Genomic DNA, 23,342 nt, shown 5'->3' on the forward strand with positions numbered 1-23,342 from the left:
GCGACAAGGTATTTGGTAGACCAGTTCGTCCTTCTACACAAGGACTACGTCTGGTTGGAGGGGTTGTGACTTAACATAGAAGATAAACTCTCTTCGCCCTATTATCCTCGACAATTGGTTCGTCAACCAATGTCAATCACTCATGGTGGATACTTGAGGCGATCTCTGGACCTTTACAGACTTCTTCTTCAAGAACGACAATCACTCTTGGTTTTTTAAGAAATTGACACCTAACCTGTAATGCCCCATATTCGATGCGCCAGGTCTACCAGTTATTCGCCGTAGTTGCCATGTCATTTGCTTGCGTGTTGCATTTTTCCATGTCATCATCTGCATTTCACCCGCACATTTTTCAAAACATGCATCCGTTTTGGTTCTCCCGGTTCTCTCTGTTGTCCGTTCGGAGTCCAGACCTCTCGCACGTGCCCGTCACCCCTTTCAGACCTTGTTTCGTGAGCGCGAGAAAAATGTTCTCGGAATGGACAAGGTTTGCCGAGTGGCCTTGGTATAGCACCGGTAGACCGCCCGTCAAAATTCGTTCCATTTGGAGGTCGTTTGATGCCCCAACGGTTAACCGCGTAGCCTGAAACCCCCTTCTTCTTGCAGCCCAGCCCCTCTTCACCACAGCCCACTAGCCCATCCTAACCCCCTCCATGCTCTTGGTCGTTCGATCACGATCATGTGGGTGAAAACCGTGCCTCATTTGGAGTCCCCTACCTCCCTTTACCTATAAATATGTGCCCCTCCCGGATTTTTCGCGCAGTCCAACCCTAGCCCTCTCCCTCCTCGCGCCGCCGGACATGTCCGCCCGGCGGCCGGACACGTCCACTGCTGCCCAGCCACGTCGCCCGGCCAATCGGCGGCTGCCACCTCAGCTCACTGCCGCCCGCGCCCAATCGCGACGCGCCATGTCCCCTTCCCCGCCGCCTCAGCCTACCAGCCGCCGCCACGTCGTCAGCCCCGCCGCCCTCTCTCTCCCCCGCGCCCGCCGCCGCCCGCCAGGCCCGCGCTCAGACCTCCCCCGCCCGAGACACCTTCGCCGCCGCCCCGCGGGCGCCCGAGCCCGCGCCGCCGGGTCCCTCCGCAGCCCGTGACCGCGCCCGCGCCACGCTCCGCCGCCGCCGCGCCGGATCCGGCCGGATCTGGCCGGGCCAGCCCGTCCCCGCCCGTCTCCGGCCATCTCCATCCTCCTTCGGTGACCTCTCCTTCCTCTCCGACGAACTCCGACTGTCGTCGCCTCAGATCCGGCGAGATCCGTCGCCGCATCAATTTCCGTGCAAGGTTGACCCCAGATTTCCCCAAGTCCCGAAATATTTTTGCATTCTGGTCCTCGGTTCATCGCATCATAACTCTGCATCCGTAGCTCCTTTTCATGCGTGTAATATATCGAAATGTTCATCATGAGATGCTCTTCATTTAATTACATTGTGCCATGCTTGTTTGAGTCCATCTTGATGTCCTAATAATCGTTGCAAGAGTGCTATATGATGTTAACTGCTGTCTGTTAACAGAACTTGCTGATTTCTCTTTTTCGTTGCATTTTATGTGTGCATCCTATGAGCTTGATGTCTACATGTGTTTTGAACTATGTCATGCCATATTTACAAGGATGCAATCCATGTATTTTTTTGAGTCTTGTACTGAGTGCATCAAGCTTGTTAAGTAGGGTACTTGTTGTTACTGTTTTGCTAGGCTGATTCTGTTATTTTGTGATGCTATGTAAACCTGCTGCTACAAGTCATTCTATGCATAATCTGGAGTTATTCACTACGGATTTTTTGTTATACATGTCATGATATATCCATCCATTCCACTGGTTGCATATATAGCCTGCTGTAGCTTGTTGTTATCATGCTCCAAAGTTGCTAAATAATGTTGCTGTCAGCCTGTTAACATTAAGTTCAGATTTGCCATGTGTTTTGCTAGTGATCCATGCACCCTATGAACTTGCCCTTGCCATGCTTAGCTTCACAAACATGTGTTCTTACTATTGGTTGCCTTGTCATGCCATGTAATGCTCTGTGGTGAGTGGTACAAGCTCACCAACATGCCTACTTATCGTTGTTCCTGCCATGTATGAATCTGTCATATCATTTGCCATGTTTACATGGGTGCCATCATATCTTCTGATCCTTTTTGGCTCATGGTCAGTAAAGGACTTTTGTTCTATGCATTTAGTAGTATCATGGCATGCCTTTATTTGCCATGAGAAGTTCCTGTAACATGTTGTTTGATAGCTCTAAACATTGCAACCTGATGTTATTTCTGCAAAGTCTGAAACTGTTATTATTTGCAATCTTGCCATGTGTTTTTGAGCATGTTCTAGTTATTTTTGGAGACAGCTCAGTGTTCCTGCCATGTACATGCCTTTTGTTTTCTTGTTGAGGTCCTGTAGCATGTTGTTTTGATGCTTGCTAGATGCCTACTTGCTGTTTTGGACAGCTTGTCCTTTAAACTTGTATAGTGTATGTGTTCAACCGTTGCTCCGTTTTGAGTGTGCTCTATATGAAACTTGCTTAGTTTTTTATGTAGTTTCATATTATCATGTTTAATCCTTGTTTTGAGGTGTTTGCTTGATGTTTCTATGCATTTTGCATCAATGCCATGTTTAAGTTGTTTTGCTCATATCTTCTAGGTCGTAGCTCCGAACTAAATGAACTTTATATGTAACTTGACTAGAATTTCATGTAGATCATCTTGGTGCATTTTAACTTGCTGTTTAACAACGTGAACATAAGGTTTATTCAGATCTGGACCAATTTCGAAAATTGCACATGAGGACTTACCGGAATTGTTATATGTTGTTCCCGGCCTCATTTAAACTTGCCTTGATGTGTTGCTCTTTTTTGCATCATCTCTTGCCATGAGTAGCTTCATGTAGTATTGTCTTGCATCATACTTGTTTGTGCATCATGTCGTGTTCTTGTGTGGTGTGTTTACCATGTTGTGTGCTTCTTCTCGATAGTTCCCGTTTCGTTGCGATCGTGAGGATTCGTTCGTCTACACTTGGTTCATCTTCGTGGCTTCATATTCTTCTTGGACTCGTTCTTCTTCCTAGCGGGATTTCAGGCAAGATGACCGTCACCTTGGATCTCTTTACTATCATTGCTATGCTAGTTGTTTCGTTCTATCGCTATGCTGCGCTTCCTATCACCTGTTCTTCAAGCCTCCCCAAATTGCCATGAACCTCTAACCTTTGACACCCTTCCTAGCAAACCGTTGCTTGGCTATGTTACCGCTTTTGCTCAGCCCCTCTTATAGCGTTGCTAGTTGCAGGTGAAGTTTAAGATTGCTCCATGATGGACATCACAATATCTCTTATATTATTAATGCATCTATATACTTGGTAAAGGGTGGAAGACTCGGCCTTATGCCTGGTGTTTTGTTCCACTCTTGCCACCCTAGTTTCCGTCATACCGGTGTTATGTTCCCGGATTTTGCGTTCCTTACGCGGTTGGGTGATTTATGGGACCCCCTTGACAGTTCGCTTTGAATAAAACTCCTCCAGCAAGGCCCAACCTTGGTTTTACCATTTGCCTCACCACCACCTATACCCTTCCCTTGGGTTGGCCAACCCGAGGGTCATCTTTATTTTAGCCCCCTCGGGCCAATGCTTGTCTAAGTGTTGGTCCGAACCGAGTAGACTGCGGGGCCCCCTCGGGGAAACTCGAGGTCTGGTTTTACTCATAGGATGTCTCATCCGGTGTTGCCCTGAGAACGAGATATGTGCAGCTCCTATCGGGATAGTCGGTGCATCGGGCGGCTTTGCTGGTCTTGTTTTACCATTGTCGAAATGTCTTGTAAACCGGGATTTCGAGTTTGATCGGGTCTTGCTGGGAGAAGGTATATCCTTCGTTGATCGCGAGAGCTTATCATGGGCTAAGTTGGGACACCCCTGCAGGGTATAATCTTTCGAAAGCCGTGCCCGCAGTTATGCGGCAGATGGGAATTTGTTAATGTACGGTTGTAGATAACTTTGGCACCAGATCTGAATTAAAACGCATCAACCGCGTGTGTAGCCATGATGGTCTCTTTTCGGCGGAGTCCGGGAAGTGAACACGGTTTTGTTATGTTTGACGTATGTAGGAGTTTAGGATCACTTCTTGATCATCGCTAGCTTCACGACCGTTCCATTTGCTCTCTTCTCGCTCTTATTTGCGTATGTTAGCCTCCATATATGCTTAGTCGCTGCTGCAACCTCACCACTTTACCCCTTCCTTACCTATTAAGCTATGCTAGTCTTGACACCCATGGTAATGGGATTGCTAAGTCCTCGTGGCTCACAGATTACTAAAACAACAGTTGCAGGTACAGGTTATGCGATGATCATGACATGAGAGCGATGTTTGCTTGTCTTGGAGTTCTTCTTCCGCTTCTTCTTTGATCAGGGGATAGGTTCCAGGTCGGCAGCCTGGGCTAGCAGGGTGGATGTGATTTGTGTTTCTGTTTGTGTTTCATCCATAGTCGGATGACGCTCTGATGTATTGTGATGTTGTATTCGTGTGGCATTGTATGCCTTTTGTATGTACCCCCATCTATTAAGTAATGTTGATGTAATGATATCCACCTTGAAAAAGCGTATCAATATGCGGTTCTATCCTTGGTGGGACCTTCGAGTCTCTTTAGGATAGTATCGCATATTGGGCATGACAAGTTGGTATCAGAGCCTCGACCGATCTTAGGAGCCCCCCTTGATTGATCGTGTAGTTTGGCCATTGTTGAGTATAGAAGAAAACTGTTTTTGGAGTCTAGTTATATCGGAGAGTAGGAATTCTTTTTACTCCTCAGCCCCTTCGTCGCTCTGGTAAGGAATACTGACGTAGGTGTTTTGAGTTACTTCTCGTCCCCTTCAAATTTTTCTTTAGGTTCACGCAGTTAGTTTTTCGATCGTGGGTTCTCATCTCTTTTCATCCGGTGCATTTCTCGTCAAGTCGACTCGAGCCTCTTCATCTTTGAGTTCAATCCTCAGTTGTTTTCTTTTCCCACCCACCCACCCTTTTCTTCTTGGAGCTGGAGCCCGTAATCGAGTATCCATCCTACTCGTGCGAAGTCTTTGCCTTCTTCCCTCAATTGTTTCAACCGGTGTTTTCTCTTCAAGATCTTCGTCGGTTCCCCCTTCCAAGTTGATTTTGTTTTCCCGCCCTCCCACCCTTTTCTTCATGGAGTCTGAGTCTCTTTCGAGCATCAATTTCATTCGTGCGGAGCCTCTTTAGTCTTTTGTCAATTATTTCAACCGGTGAATTCTCGTCTCGTTCATCATTCTTCATCTCTTTTCCGGTGGACTCAATTCAAATTTTCCGGGTTGATCATATCCTTTTCCTCGAAGTGTTCTCCTTGCTCGTTTGCCTCTCACCATTCAAAAATTCCGGAGTTCGGAAGACATCGCAGGAGATTCATCTGTGTTCCAATTAATTCGAGGTTGTCACCTCATTCAAATATTTCAATTGTTCTGGTGCATCATCTATCTGTTCAATAATTCTTTCCAACGGTGTTTTCTCTTCAGTGGGCCCTAACCCACAGGTCTTTTCCCACGATCTTACCTGACTCTTCTAATTCCTCCGGAGTTATTCTCAAATCCTTTTTGAAGTTTGACGTAAGAATGGATCCCATCAGTCACATGCCTTCTCCAAGATCGCTTTCAAATTCTTTTCATCTTTGGTTCAACCCTTCTTCTCTTTCATTCTTTCGGAGTATGTCAGAAGTTGTTTTTCCATTTCTTTCATCGAAGGCCATCATTCCAGCTATCGTTCTCTAATTATCCCGGTGCTTCATTCAAGTGCCTTTTAATCAGGTCATGATCTCCTTGTTCTTTTGCATCTAAATCCCCTCTTGCTTATTGGTTCTTCAAATTCTTCCCGGTGATTCATTCTCTCTCATCAGTCATTTTCGAATTCTTATGGTGGTTCCTTCAGATTCTTTTTTCCTTTGTTACCATATTAATCCACTCATTCTTTCCAATCCTACCAGTGGTTCATGCAGACCTTCTCAAGTTTGTGATATGTCACTTCTAAATCCTTTTTCAAGAAGAATAAGTAGTATGAAAAATCCATTGCTTGTCATCAATTTAATTTGATGAAGGATAAGCATACAATAAATCTTATTATTATTTCATCCAAGTGATTAATCCTTTCCTTCAGAGTTTGTTCATGAGGAATAAATTCTAGTTCCAAGTGTTTTCATCTTTTCTTTTCCCAGAGTTCAATTTCCTCGGTCATTTCGTCGGATCCTCCATCTAAATCATCGCAAGGCTTTTATCTTATTTCTTTTTTATCCTTCATTTCTATCTCATCATCCTTTTGTCACCGAAGATCTTCATGGTGGTTCTTCATGATTCTATTCATTCTTCAAGAGTTCATCAAGATTTTGGTTGGAGGAATTCAAGTATCTTACATTCTAGCCTTCGAAGTGCAACTAAATCTCTGTATTCTTTTGAAGTGGAGTTTTGCATATCTTCGTTCTGCTCAGATATTCAAGCATTTGGTTGTGGCATAATTTCACCTCAAGTTTTGAGATGTTTTTGATAAGTCCACATCAAGCTTATTCTTTCGTTGTTGATTTTCTCAACAACTCCATTCAATCCTTCCTTCTAAGTTCATTTCATTCCATTCTTTCAATTCTTCTGGAGGCATTGCGTTGGTCATCTCGTCAAGTGCCATCCCATTGGGTTAAGTTCATGTTCTTTTCCTTCCATTTTCAGTCAGAGTGCTCCCCAAATTCATTTATTCATTCCTTTTTTCTATCTTGCTCTAACCGGAGTGGTTTCAGAATCTATCTTGTTTCCACGAGCATTCGATTCTCGTCATATTCGCCATTCATCTTTCTTAACTGAGTGCTCTCGATTCTTTGCTTCTTCTCTTGAGTTCTTGTTTCACCTCATTTCTTTTCCCTTCCGTCTCGGTCCAAAGATCTTGGGACGAGATCTCTTGTTAGTGGAGGAGTGTTGTAATGCCCCGGATTCGATGCGCCAGGTGTCTGCTAGTTATTCGCCATAGTTGCCATGTCATTTGCTTGCGTGTTGCATTTTGCCATGTCATCATCTGCATTTCATCCGCATGTTTTTCAAAACTTGCATCCGTTCGGGTTCTCCCGGTTCTCTCTATTGTCCGTTCGGAGTCCAGACCTCTCGCGCGCACCCGTCGCCCCTTTCAGACCTTGTTTCATGAGCGGGAGAAAAACGTTCTCGGAATGGACCGAGGTTTGCCGAGTGGCCTTGGTATAGCACCGGTAGACCGCCCGTCAAAATTCGTTCCATTTGGAGGTCGTTTGATGCCCCAACGGTTAGGCGCGTAGCTCGAAACCCCCTTCTTCTTCCAGCCCAGCCCCTCTTCACCACAGCCCACTAGCCCATCCTAACCCCCTCCATGCTCTCGGTCGTTCGATCACGATTGTGTGGGCGAAAACCGTGCCTATTTGGAGTCTCCTAGCTCTCTCTACCTATAAATATGTGCCCCTCCCAGATTTTTCGTGCAGTCCAACCCTAGCCCTCTCCCTCCTCGCGCCGCCGGACATGTCCGCCCGGTGGCCAGACACGTCCACTGCCGCCCAGCCACGTCGCCCGGCCAATCGACAGCTGCCACCTCAGCTCGCCGCTGCCCGCGCCCAATCATGACGCGCCACGTCGCCTTCCCCGCCTCCTCAGCCTACCAGCCGCCGCCACGTCGTCAGCCCCGCCGCCCTCTCTCTCCCACGCGCCCGCCGCGGCCCGCCAGGCCCATGCTAGGTCCTCCCCGGCCCGGGCCGCCGCGGGCGCCCGAGCCCGCGCCGCCGGGTCCCTCCGCCGCCCGCGACCGCGCCCGCGCCACCCTCCGCCGCCGACGCGCCGGATCCGGCCGGACCAGCCCGTCCCCGCCCGTCTCCGGCCATCTCCATCCTCCTCCGGCGACCTCTCCTTCCTCTCCAATGAACACCGGCCGTCGTCGCCTGAGATCCGGCGAGATCCGTCGCCGCATCAATTTCCGTGCAAGGTTGACCCCAGATTTCCCTAAGTCCCGAAATATTTTTGCATTCTGGTCCTCTGTTCATCGCATCACAACTCTGCATCCGTAGCTCCTTTTCATGCATGTAATATATCAAAATGTTCATCATGAGATGCTCTTAATTTCATTCCATTGTGCCATGCTTGTTTGTGTCCATCTTGATGTCCTAATCATTGTTGCAAGAGTGCTATATGATGTTAACTGCTGTCTGTTAACAGAACTTGCTGATTTGTCTTTTTCGTTGCATTTTGTGTGTGCATCCTATGAGCTTCATGTCTACATGTGTTTTGAACTATGTCATGCCATCTTTACAGGGGTGCAATACATGTATTTTTGTGAGTCTTGTACTGAGTGCATCAAGCTTGTTAAGTAGGGTACTTGATGTTACTGTTTTGCTAGGCTGATTCTGTTATTTTGTGATGCTATGTAAACCTGCTGCTACAAGTTATTCTACGCATAATCTGGAGTTATTCACTAAGGATGTTTTGTTATCATGTCATGCTCTATCCATCCACGCCACTGGTTGCATTTATAGCCTGCTGTAGCTTGTTGTTATCATGCTCCAAAGTTGCTAAATAATGTTGCTGTCAGCATGTTAACATTAAGTTCAGATTTGCCATGTGTTTTGCTAGTGATCCATGCACCCTATGAACTTGATCTTGCCATGCTTAGCTTCACAAACATGTCTTATTACTGTTGGTTGCCTTGTCATGCCTACTTATCGTTGTTCCTGCCATGTATGAATCTGTCATATCATTTGCCATGTTTACATGGGTGCCATCATATCTTCTGATCCTTTTTGGCTCATGGTTAGTAAAGGACTATTGTTCTATGTATTTAGTAGTATCATGGCATGCCCTTATTTTCCATGAGAAGTTCCTGTAACATGTGGTTTGATAGCTCTAAACATTGCAACCTGATGTTATTTCTGCAAAGTCTGAAACTGTTATTATTTGCAATCTTGCCATGTGTTTTTGAGCATGTTCTAGTGATTTCTGGAGATATCTCAGTGTTCATGTTTTGTCATGCTTTACCTATACATCATGTCCATGCCTTTTGTTTTCTTGTTGAGGTCCTGTAGCATGTTGTTTTGATGCTTGCTAGATGCCTAGTTGCTGTTTTGGACAGGTTGTCCTTTAAACTCGTATAGTGTATGTGTTGAACCGTTGCTCCGTTTTGAGTGTGCTCTATATGAAACTTGCTTAGTTTTCCATGTAGTTTCATATTATCATGTTGAATCCTTGTTTTGAGGTGTTTGCTTGATGTTTGTATGCATTTTGCATCAATGCCATGTTTAAGTTGTTTTGCTCATATCTTCTAGGCCGTAGCTCCGAACTAAATGAACTTTATATGTAACTTGACTAGAATTTTGTGCAGATCATCTTGGTGCATTTTAACTTGCTGTTTAACAACTTGAACATAAGGTTTATTCAGATCCGGACCAATTTCGAAAATTGCACATAAGGACTTACCGGAATTGTTATATGTTGTTCCCGGCCTCATTTAAACTTGCCTTGATGTGTTGCTCTTGTTTGCATCATCTCTTGCCATGAGTAGCTTCATGAAGTCTTGTCTCGCATCATACTTGTTTGTGAATCATGTCGTGTTCTTGTGTGGTGTGTTTACCATGTTGTGTGCTTCTTCTCAATAGTTCCCGTTTCGTTGCGATCATGAGGATTCGTTCGTCTACACTTGGTTCATCTTCGTGGCTTCACTTCTTCATGGACTCGTTCTTCTTCCTAGCAGAATTTCAGGCAAGATGACCATCACCTTGGATCTCTTTACTATCATTGCTATGCTAGTTGTTTCGTTCTATCGCTATGCTGCCCTTCCTATCACTTGTTCTTCAAGCCTCCCCAAATTGCCATGAACCTCTAACCTTTGACACCCTTCCTATGTTACCGCTTTTGCTCAGCCCCTCTTATAGCGTTGCTAGTTGCAGGTGAAGTTGAAGATTGCTCCATGATGGACATCACAATATCTCTTATATTATTAATGCATCTATATACTTGGTAAAGGGTGGAAGACTCGGCCTTACGCTTGGTGTTTTGTTCCACTCTTGCCGCCCTAGTTTCCGTCATACCGGTGTTATGTTCCCGGATTTTGCGTTCCTTACGCGGTTGGGTGACTTATGGGACCCCCTTGACAGTTCGCTTTGAATAAAACTCCTCCACCAAGGCCCAACCTTGGTTTTACCATTTGCCTCACCACCACCTATACCCTTCCCTTGGGTCGGCCAACCTGAGGGTCCTCTTTATTTTAGCCCCCCCGGGCCAATGCTTGTCTAAGTGTTGGTCCGAACCGAGTAGACTGCGGGGCCCCCTCGGGGGAACTCGAGGTCTAGTTTTACTCGTAGGATGTCTCATCCGGTGTTGCCCTGAGAACGAGATATATGCAGCTCCTATCGGGATTGTCGGTGCATCGGGCGGCTTTGCTGGTCTTGTTTTACCATTGTCGAAATGTCTTGTAAACCGGGATTTCGAGTCTGATCGGGTCTTCCTGGGAGAAGGTATATCCCTCGTTGATCGCGAGAGCTTATCATGGGCTAAGTTGGGACACCCCTGCAGGGTATAATCTTTCAAAAGCCGTGCCCGCGGTTATGCGGCAGATGGGAATTTGGTAATGTCCGGTTGTAGATAACTTGGCTCCAGATCCGAATTAAAACGCATCAACCGCGTGTGTAGCCGTGATGGTCTCTTTTCGGCGGAGTCCGGGAAGTGAACACGTTTTTTAGGTTATGTTTGACGTATGTAGGAGTTCAGGATCACTTCTTGATCATTGTTAGCTTCACGACCGTTCCATTTGCTCTCTTCTCGCTCTTATTTGCGTATGTTAGCCTCCATATATGCTTAGTCGCTGCTGCAACCTCACCACTTTACCCCTTCCTTACCTATTAAGCTATGCTAGTCTTGACACCCATGGTAATGGGATTGCTAAGTCCTCGTGGCTCACAGATTACTAAAACAACAGTTGCAGGTACAGGTTATGCGATGATCATGACATGAGAGCGATGTTTGCTTGTCTTGGAGTTCTTCTTCCGCTTCTTCTTTGATCAGGGGATAGGTTCCAGGTCGGCAGCCTGGGCTAGCAGGGTGGATGTGATTTGTGTTTCTGTTTGTGTTTCATCCATAGTCGGATGACGCTCTGATGTATTGTGATGTTGTATTCGTGTGGCATTGTATGCCTTTTGTATGTACCCCCATCTATTAAGTAATGTTGATGTAATGATATCCACCTTGAAAAAGCGTATCAATATGCGGTTCTATCCTTGGTGGGACCTTCGAGTCTCTTTAGGATAGTATCACTACAAGAAATATGTCAACTAGTGACCTTCTCTTAGTGACCCTAGCTGAATTGGTCATAAATCCACGGCCATTTCGCTTAGAAGGGCTCAAACCCTGAATTGCCTTAGACCAAATGGTCATAAAAGCAGACAAGAGTGGTCCATTACCTTATTTCTACCTGATTACGACCAATATAAATGGTCATGAGGTTGTGAACGTGGATGCATTAGTACTTATTGCTATGACTAGGTGCCACCTCATCAGTTTTGCCTATGTGTCATGTCCATGTGTCAATTTTTGCCCTAGGTTGTGAATCAACCTATATTTCTGTTATTCCAAAAATTCCCAAAAAATTCGCATAAATTGTTTGGATCATATCTTCATCAAATATGTCAAAAACCTCCCTTGCCTAGTTCAAAAATAACTCAACAATATTCATTTTCCTATTCTGTTCACATCAGCACTTTCTGAAGGAAGTGCTATTTATATATTCTTGATTTCCATAAAAATTTGTGAAGACATTCTTCTTAGTATATGATCATCCAAAGCCAAAACTCACGCCCATTGGCCATGTGCATTTCCCGTACCGCAAATCAAACACTTGGCTGCTTATTCATGTTTGAGCATCGATTGGTCTCCTCGTGAGAATCTTATGTTGTGATTTTCTTCCTAGCACCTACCTGGGGAGTGCCCAACCCACTAGACATGCCTAGGCCGCCCAGAACGCATGGCAACGCCACGGTCACGCGGTGACCACGCGGCGGGCATGCGAGCTTACGCGCTCTAGAGTTGGGGCCCTCGGCCACCGTCCAAACCTCGATGTCTCGCCATCAAACCATGTATTTCTAATTAAATAGATACTTATTTACCTAGAAATGATTTTTGGAAAAAATAAAGAGCAAACTATGAAGCAGCTGCAGTTCAAATTTGACCCGCTTCCAACTGAATCGACGGGAATTTGTCTTTTTCACCAGAGGTGGATCAAAAAAATTTACACCCAGCCATTTTGTTAATTGTGCATTATATATGGCCTAGTATTTTATAAAATTGATTAGGTCCAATTTTGCAACAATTATTTGGTAGTTCCTTCACAAAAAAAACTCATTTCAGGCACTCAGAAAATGAAAAATGAATTTTCCGTGCAAAGAAAATGAAAACTTCCTTAGGCAACATTGTTTGTCATTCCAAGATGCACCCTTGTGCATGATATGAGATCATTTGAACAAACTATGCCATGAATGTGGCCATAAGATTGATCATTTGGCTTGAAAGCCATGAATCTTCACGCATGATAGCTCATTTCTGAGAATATTTTTTTAAAATAATTACTGTATTACAACTTTATTATTTTTCCTAGAAACTTGGTCACATATAATGACACAACGCGAAGGTTTTCCAATTTTTTGTTTTTTTTTTGAATTTTTTATGCCCGTTTCAAAATGCGGTCAAAACGGCGGGCTTGACCGTTCCTAGCTAGTGGTTGAATCTTGGAATTTTTTTGGTGTTTCTATGATTAAATAGATACTTATTTACCTAGAAATGATTTTTGGAAAAAATAAAGAGCAAACTATGAGGCAGCTACAGTTCAAATTTGACCCGCTTCCACCTGAATCGACGGGAATTTGTCTTTTTCACCAGAGGTTGATCAAAATTTTTGACACCCAGCCATTTTGTCAATTGTGCATTATATATGGCATAATATTTTATAAAATTGATTAGGTACAATTTTGCAATAAATATATGGTAGTTCCTTCACAAAAAAACTCATTTCAGGCACTCAGAAAATGAAAAATGAATTTTCCGTGCAAACAAAATGAAAACTTCCTTAGGCAAGATTCTTTGTTATTCCAAGATGCACCCTTGTGGATGATATGAGATTATTTGAACAAACTATGCCATGAATGTGGCCATAAGATTGATCATTTGGCTTGAAATCCATGAATCTTCACGCATGATAGCTCATTTTTAGAACACTTTTTTAAAATAATTACCGTATTACAAGTTTATTATTTTTCCTGGAAACTTGGTCACATATAATGACACAATGCGAAGGTTTTCCAATTTTTTGATTTTTTTAATTTTTTATGCCCGTTTCAGAATGCGGTCAAAACGACGGGCTTGACCGTTCCTAGCTAGTGGTTGAATCTTGGAATTTTTTTGGTGTTTCTATGATTAAATAGATACTTATTTACCTAGAAATAATTTTTGGAAAAAATAAAGAGCAAACAATGAGGCAGCTGCTGTTCAAATTTGACCCGCCTCCAACTGAATCGACGGGAATTTGTCTTTTTCACGAGAGGTGGATCAAAAAATTTGACACCCAACCATTTTGACAATTGTGCATTATATATGGCCTAGTATTTTATAAAATTGATTAGGTCCAATTTTGCAACAATTATTTGGTAGTTTCTTCACAAAAAAACTCATTTCAGGCACTCAGAAAATGAAAAATGAATTTTCCGTGCAAAGAAAATGAAAACTTCCTTAGGCAACATTGTTTGTCATTCCAAGATGCACCCTTGTGCATGATATGAGATCATTTGAACAAACTATGCCATGAATGTGGCCATAAGATTGTGAAAGCCATGAATCTTCACGCATGATAGCTCAATTCTGAGAACATGTTTTTAAAATAATTACCGTATTACAAGTTTATTATTTTTCCTGGAAACTTGGTCACATATAATGACACAATGCGAAGGTTTTCCAATTTTTTGTTTTTTTAAATTTTTATGCCCGTTTCAAAATGCGGTCAAAACGGCGGGCTTGACCGTTCCTAGCTAGTGGGTGAATCTTGGAAAACTTTTGTTGTTTCTCTCATTAAATAGATACTTATGTACCTAGAAATGATTTTTGTAAAAAATAAAAAGCAAACTATGAGGCAGCTGCAGTTCAAATTTGACCCGCTTCCAACTGAATCGGCGAAAATTTGTCTTTTTCATTAGAGGCGGATCAAAACTTTTGACACCCAACAATTTGGTTAATTGTGCATTAAATATGGTCTAGTATTTTAGAAAAATGATTTGGTCCAATTTTACAACAAATATATGGTAGGTCCTTCATAAAAAACTCATTTTAGGCACTCGAAAAATGGAAAATGATTTTTTTTCCTAAAAACTCATTCTCATAACACCTTTTAAAGATATTTGTCTTGTTCCAATTCGAAGTTTGTTAGTTTTCCTAAAAATTAGGTCACCTTTGCTGATACAATGAGAATGTTTTTATTTTTTTGAATTTCTCATATCATAAAACTGTTTATATGATTCAACACCTTATTTTTAGTCGGTTACGACCAATTTAAATGGTCATAACGTGTACTGGGTTCTGATTGGTCCACGGGCATGTCACGCGGATCATGCCTTCAACACCCGTCGGATGCTCCTGGATCTGACGGCATCCCTTTCTCCCTCACCCCCTCTCACCCGGCCCACAGCCCCGCACCTTCACCCTCTCACCTGGCCCACAGCCCCGCACGCGAACCCTAGCACTCTCCCTGACCCTCTCCCTTGCAGCCGTCTCCCCACCCCGCTCCAGATCCAGATCCGCCACCCACCTCCCTCTCCCCTCGCCGCCTCGCCTCCCCTCACCGCCGCACCGACCACTGCCGACCTGCTCTCCACCCTGGCGCCCTCCTTGAGCGCGGCGGTGGTGCTGGCCTCCTACCTCACGTACCTCGCCGCCTTGGATGTTCGTGATGCGGGCGAGCGGCGCGACGGCGTCGTGGGTGGTGGGGCAGATGGGCACGGACGCGCACCTGTACGACGACCCGGAGGACGCCGCCATCCCGGCGCTGCTCGACTCCCGCTTCGACGCCAACAAGGTCGACGTCGCCGACCTCTTCCCCCAGGTCCCCTTCGCCAAATTGAAGCCTCACGCTTCCTGCGGCACCAACAGAGGAATCCAGCAGCATCAGTAGCTACCGGGTGAGCGGAGGCCACTGGGCCCCCGCAATGGCCTCCACCGGAGGCTTCGGGAGGCTCTCACTTCTCCTCGCGCTGTTGCTGTGCGCCGCGCTCGCACCCATGGTACACACACGCGCTCTCCGTCGCGTCGACCGATCCTTCGTTTGCTCGGGCTTTGAATCGATTTGGTCTGGTGGCGCTTGACTCATCGTGCGGTGCGGGTGTCGCTGTCGCTAGGTCCACGGCGAGGCTCCGAGGAGGTTCTGGATCGAGGACGACGCCTTCTGGAAGGATGGGGTGCCGTTCTAGATCGTCGGCGGCGACGTGCACTACTTCCGCATTGTCCTCGAGGTGATTGAATCCCCCCACCCCTCTTCCGCTGGTATTACTGTACATTTCACTGCAATCTGCTAGAGAGCCTGGAGTGGAGTGCTTTAGTCAGTAAATTCGCAATGACAAGTGAGGTTCAACTGATAGATTGGTGGTTTTGGCGCATTCCAGAGTATCAGTAATCATGAATTCAGTCAGTTCTATGCATATGTTGTTGGTTTAGTTCTGACAGAAATTGAATTCTGTACATGCTCGTACAGAATTTTGGCGCATTTCAGAAATTCTGTACTAAGTAGGAGTACTAGTTTATTAATAATTTTGTACAGTGTGTTCAATCTATCACAGACTGTATTTTGTACAACTTATTAGATTATGGTGGGAGCTGCCACGGCTAGATTTACTTGCATTGTTTCTCCCGCCTGTGAGTTGTCGAGACAGATTGTTGAGCTAAGTGGGCAGGAAATACGCCTTTTGACATTGAATCATGTTATCTGAACTTTGGGACATAGGAGCTTCATAGCAGATAGTTCAATTGAAATTGAAACGTTGAAAAAATCTGCTTCCTGGAATTGGCTTTAGTTCTTAGCAACACACTTGGCTTCCCGTTGAGTGGTATCCTCACTGTATTCTTCTATGGTATTGTGATATCACATTACACCTGGCATAACGTGATACAGAGAGTTACAACAAAGTAACCTTAGTTCTTAGTGTGTGTTATTTCAATATAAGTAATCTTCTGTTCAACCAAAAACTGTTGTAGGTGCTACTACGAGTAGTGCTTGTAATTTTGTTTTGCTATACCAATCGTCAATTAGTTCCCTGGTTACTACTATGTAGGGGATGTTACTGTTCAGTCAAAAACCTGCATTGCAAGATATACTGCAGTGCATGTCCTTGTGGTACTATGGGATTTATTAGCTGTTTGGAGATGTACTCATATTGTGCCATGTATTTTATTAGCTATATGATTACACATGTCAGTTTTATTATGAAAATCTGAAATGTATTATGTGCTATATGTTTGGGTGCTTGTCAATTAGAGAATGTCTGTGATACCATGTCTGTATCATGTTTGGGTGCTTGTCAACCAAAAACAGCAATAGCAATAAAAAAAGATTGTTTGCATACAATCAGATCATTCTCACTTGTTAGTTGAGTTCTAAGTACGTAGAATCTTTAGTTCTCTGGTTATATTATAGTCAGAATTATACTGTGTGACAATCTTTAGTTCTTGGTTATATTATAGTTAGAATTATACTGTGTGACTGAGTTCTCTTGGGAGTGTGCATGATTTTATCCATAGCTGGCACTATGGATAGAGCTTTGTGTGTAATCTGGAGTTGTTCTCGTTATTGTTCTATCCATTTATTGGTGTTACATGTGTAGCCAGTAACCAGGACCTGCACTTGTGCCATGCATATTCATATAGTCTCTATTGTCTTGTATGAATATCTCATTTTAACTAGCTCAGCTAAAAAAGCTTGGTACTAGCTGAAATCTGTTTATCATTATATAAAGAATTGTCCTTTACCCCTTTACTACTTTTTTTACTGGAATGTTCATATTATATTGGATCCATTTTTTCTGATTCTTCTCAGCCGATTCATGTAACAGGGCGACTGTGGAAGGCATGTTGTATTTTTGTCAGCCCAGTCCTGACTATGTCTGTCCGTGAGTCCGACATTTGATCGTTGTTGAAGGAGCTCCATGCTGAAGAAGAGAACACTTGTAGAGCTTGTAACATTACTTGGAGAGCTTGTAAAGTACTGTATGCATTTGTAGAGCTTGTAAAGCATTGTATATGTTAGAGCTTGTATTACGTGTCATTTGTAGAGCTTGTAGTGAATCTGGCTATTGTTATTTGAATAATTATGTGTGTTTTCTGCTTGCCTATTTAAATACTGGTTATTTTCTTACTATGAAATTCAAATATGATGTCAAATTGAAATATGAAGAATCTGAGCCTAATAGCTGGGACCCATTTATCAGAACCTGACAAGTGGGACCTGTTTGACTAATGGACCCATTTTATAAAAAAAGAAAACTAAAATTGTTGGTACAAAAAGGCCATGGCCCAAAAAATAATAAGGCCGAATTGTAGGGCTTGGCCTGTGTAGTTCACCAAAATTAGCAGCGAAAAAAAATATAAATGGGCTGAATTGTTGGGCTTGGCCCATGTAAAACACTGAATCGGACCGGGCTGATTCTTGTGCCACATCAGCTTGCCATGCTGGATGCCTACGTGGTCTGGGGATGTTGCTTGTGACCAAAAATTTGGTCGTGGAACCAACGACCTTTTACACATCGCAAAGAAGGTCGCTATAGTCAGTTTACGACCACCAGCTTTTGACCTTCTGTTTTTGGTCACAAAAAGGTCGCAAATGAAAAACTATGACCTTTCAGTGACCAATAGTGGTGGTCACAAGTTGACATATTTCTTGTAGTGTATCGCATATTGGGCGTGACATAACCGTCTAGGGAGTTTGCTGCTCTCAAGAGTAATAGGTAGAGCGTACTGGACTTAGATTCGAGTGATGCTGAACCACTATCTAATTTTTCAGCTCTAGGGCTTTTCTATCGGTGGATTTTAAACTCAAATCACTCGAAGAGGGAGTTGCTCAACAATCTTCTCCGAATCAAACGGAGCAGTCATCGGACATAGCCGGCGCGGGGTGGCTATTTATAGCCGCATCCTTCCCTGGGGGGAAATGACCATTTTGGACATGCGGTCCAGCCAATGCCCAACCGACACATTCTCAACGGTCGGATTTCAAAGAGCAACGATAACATTACTTGAGGAACAAGTAATGCTAACTCCTCGGTCTGAAACAAATCTCTCATGGCAAAGATCACAGTCTCTTGCTGGCAAGTATTTGCTCGGAACACAAAGAGATTTCTCTCGCAACTTTCATAGGATTTGGGTTTAGCATCAGAGAATCAAAGTTTCGAACACTACACCCTTCTTAATAGTACGGTGGTCCTATGACTCAATAAGGAGAAGAGAAACAACGAAATAAATTCTACATCTTCACTACGTCTTCATTCTTCTCGGACGCAGTCACTTCCTTCGGACAGGCACCGAACCAATTGCTTCACGTCAGCAAATTTTGAGGGGTCACTCTTGTCAACATTATCTTTGGTGATAACCTTCACTGCTATGTAGGTGTAGCGACCAGACCTCAAACAGTCCAGTCTCTGTGCATCAGTGTCATCCCTGGATCGGTAATGCTGACACACACAGTACTTGAGGATTTATAATAGAGTTTCAATCACACACTTATTACATCGAATGTCTCAAAAGAAAACTTATTACCACAATATGGACTAAGGCCATCTAAAAATGATAACAACGGAAGGCTTGGAAGATAAAGTGAGTCCATCAAACTCCAACGGCATAGCTGAGTGAACGACAATGACCTATGGCACCTTACTCATCGTCTGAGAAATCTGCAACATGATATGTTGCAGCCCAAAACGGGTCAGCACATGGAATATGCTGGCAATGTAACACATAGAGTAATAAACAGAATAAATGCTATCACTACATGCATATATGGCTGGTGGAAAGCTCTATGATTACAGTTTTGCATAAAGCCAATTTTTCCCTACAACAAAGGAATTAATTTTATTTGACTATCATGGTGGTTGTTAAACATTGAGAAGGTCCCTCCAACTCAATCCCAATTAAGCATCGTCAATTACCCAACAAAATTAATTTAGAGTGATGAGATCAACATGATAATCCAAGAACCATATACTCAAGATGTCCATAACCGGGGACATGGCTAACCATGATTAGTTTGTACGCTCTGCAGAGGTTTGCACACTTTTCCCCACCAAACTCGATCTCCTCCGTTGAATTTCTCGCACTTCATGATGTTTGAGAAACCGATGACCGAGACACAGTCTTTCAGAAGCATTAACTCTTTACTCTGGGTAGACAATACCACCTACATCCCCTACATCTGCTAGTCTACCACTAAAAGAGGTCACACAACATATTCAACTATGCTAGAGCCCATAATAGTTTGTGGCTGCACATGGAAGTTTCTAGCATGAATAATCTTATGATCCCTTTGAGCCTGGGTGGCGAACTGTAGGATGATCACACGGGTACTCTGGGATATCCTAGGACAACACTAGATTCTCCAGGTGCCCTAACAACCAATCCACCCAGAAGTGTATATAAGTAGCCACCTTAAGTTAACCATTAATTAACAATACTCACATCTTGTTGGAGATATTCCCTAGAGGCAATCATGTATGATGATATTTCCTATGTGTTTATGAATAAAGATAGTCCTTGGACATTATCAATGATGTGCATCAGCAAGTACGTGACTTGTTTGTGGGACTATGCATTGTATGATGACTGTCCTAAAAGGTCCCTAGTCGAAAGGGCTGTGTGGACGCGCAGCCGACTATACTAGTATATGACACGGTCGATGGCTTGGTCTCACTAGCCATGGAGCATTGGATGCTAACCGGATAATATGGACTTGGAAAGGTCTGGTTGGATTCGACATAGTCGGATCCGAGTCGAGATAAGGTCCGAGTTGGACACACCCAACTATGAGACGCAGCGATATGTCATCTGTGAGTCTCTAGTACACCATACGTTCTATGTCTTAAGACCTGAGCTGACGCATGTACTCGGGATGGTGACAGACTTGCTTTGGGCCGACCAAACGCTACTCCATGACTGGGTAGTTACAAAGGTAGGTTTCGGGTTTGTCTAGTCCCATGCTGCGAGACATGGTCGAGCAAGATGGGATTTGCCCCTCCGATCAAGAGAGATATACTCTAGGCCCCTCATGTGATCCGACCAGGATAAGCATGGCCATGCAACAAGGATTATGAGATAATCCGGTTTGTGATCGACATCACTGAAACGAGAAAGAGGTCGGGGTAGCACAAGGATGACAATCTCGCCTTGAGCCCGACAACATATATCGTGCGACAAAGGGAACAGAAGTGTGACATGTTGTACAGGTTCGCCTAACCAGCTTCATAGTCTGCTTGGTGGTCGGCACGCCTTGCTAGAGAACGCTACAAACCGTGCAGGTCGGAGGTGATCCGAACTGTGACCAAGCCGACTTGAACCTAAGGGGTCGCGCGCTTAAGGGAAGGAACCTACGAGGTCGGTTCGTAGGACACTGGTCAGATGTGATCCGAACTGGACTAGGAACGTGACCGAGTAGACTTTGGGCTTTAGGGTCCGTGCGAGGCCCAAGTGTTGAGCCCGCGACAAACGCCTATAGAAAGTGGAGGTGCGGCACACTCAAGGGGTTGATCGCTTTGGTGCCGTCGTTAGGGCTTTGCATGTGTTCCAACTAGCCACCTCCATGTGCCACCGGTTGTGTGATTGGACCTAGCAGTCTGCTGCACAAGGTTCCTCCTGCACGCGCGGAAACCGTTAGAGGCGGTGCACTTGCGCCGCTCCGTCGAACCTGTTCGCGGGATCCAATCGTCTACGTAGGAGACCGGCAAGGAGGAGACGACTCCGGGTGCGTGAGGCAACTCCGGGAATGCGCTGCCTCAATTCTACTTCCGCTGCACGGCACTGCGCGTCTAGTGGTAACAATCTGTGATCCATCTCCCATAGCATGTTCTTGGTTGTTCCGTGCGTAGGAAATTTTAATTTGCAGTCGATGCACCCTACCGTAGATAACAACACATCTGTCATGGAAAGACTCACCCAATCAACGTCTACGAGCATAGCATAGCAATCCTAAACATAACGTAGAAGTAACTCCCAAAGGTTTGATAATAAACAGGGCAATAGGTTCTACCTCATCATCTACTTCCCAAACCCACATGTTATTCAAATCCTAACCATGCAATGTTTGAGGATTGAATCTAATGCATAAAAAATGGGTAATAAAGGGATATGATCAAAGTGTTACTTGCCTTGCTGATGATCCACAAAACCTAGAGACTCGTAGCACGCTTCGCACTCCGGGAATTCTATCACAAAAAAACAATTACATAAGCACTCAACTAAATGCACGGGTAAAACTCAAATAAGAAGATCTAACCAGAAGGTTCAATTGAAGAACTCCGGTTTGCAAAAAGAATCAAATCAAACGGAGAAACGAAACTCAAACTACGAAAGAAACAATATCTGATTACTAATCTGGACTAAAGTCAAATTTTACAGTATCAAAATCTTGTTCAAGTTGGTTAAACAGAAAGAGGGCTTCGAAACGAAGATCTAGGCGCTTGTTTCATCTAATTCGGATAAATGAGCAAAAGTTATACTAGATCAAAGATTAGGGCAGAAATCGCGATCGAAAATAATCGCGGAAAAACCCTGGAAAAAGAAAACAAGACGAACAGGCTAACGAATGAATGTTTGTTGTCTGTGCTTAACTGACAAACAATGTTCATTAAAACGAACATACGGATGAACGTCTGCTAATTAACTAAACCGAAAAAAATCTAACCGATCTAAAAAAACAGATCTTGGGTTTAAAAAAACAAATCGGTTTTTCCAAGAAAACTGACAGAGGCGGCGGCTACCTCGGCGGCAGGGTCGGCGGCGGGCGGCAGCGGCTCTGGCGGGGCGGCGGCGGTGCAGGCGAGAAGCGGCGGCGGCGGCGGCGGCGGCGCTAGGGTTCGGGGCGGCGGGCGGACGGGCTGGCGTGGGCGGCTGGGCCGGTTGGGCCGGCTTATAAAGCCGCTGGGCGAAGTGTCTGGGTCAGACACGGCCCGTTAAGTCGGTTGACTTTTTTCTTTTAAAAAAATTCCTCACGCGCAGAAAAACTAATAAAAGAAATACTAAACGGACTACAAAAATCCTGAAATAAATTTTCATGGTCCTCTAATAGTATTGCGGACAAAGTGAACATTTATTTGGGCCTCTAATGTAATTTTTGAAAAACGTGATTTTTTCCCTAATTCAAATAAAATAACAATAAAAATCCAAATAAAATACTGATTTGATTTTAATAGTTTTCCTCCAATATTTCTTTATTCTGGAGAAGTCATTTTATCTCCTCTCTTTTATATAACCTAGGATATATTCAGAGAGAAAAATGATTAAAACCAATTGATCCTCTTTTTAAAATTTGAGAAAACTCAAATATGAAAATAACGAAATCCCCAACTCTCTCCGTGGGTCCTAGAGTTTCTTAGAATTTCTAGGATCAAACCAAAATGCAAGAAAATATGATATGCATATGATGATCTATGTATAACATTCCAAATTGAAAATTTGGGATGTTACAAACCTACCCCCCTTAAGATGAATCTTGCCCTCGAGATTCGGGTTGGCTAGAGAATAGGTGTGGGTGGTCGTTCCGTAGGTCTTCCTCTTGTTCACAGGTGGTTTCCTCCTCGGTATGGTGGCTCCACTGAACTTTGCAAAACTTAATAACTCTGCTGCGTGTGACTCGGCTGGCAAACTCGAGAATCTTCACTAGTTTCTCCTCGTAGGTCAAATCTCTATCCAACTGAATCCTGTATCTCTCAAGGGAATATCGGCCATCTATGCCTGGCACTTCTTTAACTGGGAAACGTGAAACACGTTGTGAACTCCTGACAATCCTTGTGGCAATTCCAGCTTGTAAGCAACTTCTCCCATACATTCCAAAACTTTGTATGGTCCCACAAAACGTGGTGCTAACTTTCCCTTAACTCCAAAATGCTTAACTCCTCAAAGCGGGGATATACGAAGATACACTCTATCTCCAACTTCATAAGCTATCTCCTTGCGTTTAGAATCCGCATAACTCTTCTGCCTGGACTGGGCTATTTGAGTATGTCATGAATCAATTTAACCTTCTCTTCAGACTCCTTAATCAAATCTAGTCCAAACAACTGACGGTCTCCAACTTCATCCCACAGCA

This window comes from Triticum aestivum, chromosome 2B (genome assembly GCF_018294505.1).
Source record: "Triticum aestivum cultivar Chinese Spring chromosome 2B, IWGSC CS RefSeq v2.1, whole genome shotgun sequence".
NCBI lineage: Eukaryota > Viridiplantae > Streptophyta > Magnoliopsida > Poales > Poaceae > Triticum > Triticum aestivum.